The sequence below is a fragment of the Orycteropus afer genome, unplaced genomic scaffold, assembly GCF_000298275.1.
Source record: "Orycteropus afer afer isolate SDZICR_OR568_19922 unplaced genomic scaffold, OryAfe1.0 scaffold01234, whole genome shotgun sequence".
Lineage (NCBI taxonomy): Eukaryota > Metazoa > Chordata > Mammalia > Tubulidentata > Orycteropodidae > Orycteropus > Orycteropus afer.
Genome location: NW_006922821.1, coordinates 115,478 through 116,177, shown reverse-complemented (window position 1 = coordinate 116,177; position 700 = coordinate 115,478).

Genomic DNA, 700 nt, shown 5'->3' with positions numbered 1-700 from the left:
ACGACTCGGCTCCATGCAGGACCCAGGTGTACCATTAAGCTCAGAGACCTTCCTCAGAGCTTCCCCTTATGCACTGGAAGCAGACCACAGCCCTAAGGCAGCTACGCAGCTGCTCACAGTGGATCCCACCGTGGGGTTGATGACCAGTCTCCTCATGGGGAATAACTACCACCAGCTGCCCAGCCACTCAGCCAGGCCCAGCCAATTGACACATAACCTTAACTACCACAGTTGGTGTACCTGCCACTGTAGTCAAGATAAAAGACAGTTCCTCGGGCAAAAGTCTCCGTGCCTCATGCCACCCTTTTATAACCCCCTCGCCTTCCTCCTAACCTCTGGCAGCCACTAATCTTTGCATCCATGTTGTTTCAGAGCCATCTGAATTTCAAAATTGTGGGCAAGGAATTGTGAACCCGTATTGCTTTATGTTCCCAAACTAACTCCAAGTACATGCCATGCTGGAAGAGGAAGGCCACGGCCGATTGTTAATGCCATAGTGTACTGTAAAGATCCTGTGTATGTACCTAGAATTACAGAGCCGGGAACAGCTAGATTTTTTTTTGGGGGGGGTGCATAAAAACCACTAGGCCCAGGAGAAAAGTGAATTAAAAAATTAACAGTAAATGCCTCTGGCAGGAGCTCTGGTGGCGTAGTGCCTAGGGCATTGGACTGCTAACCAGAAGGCTGACGGTTCAAACCC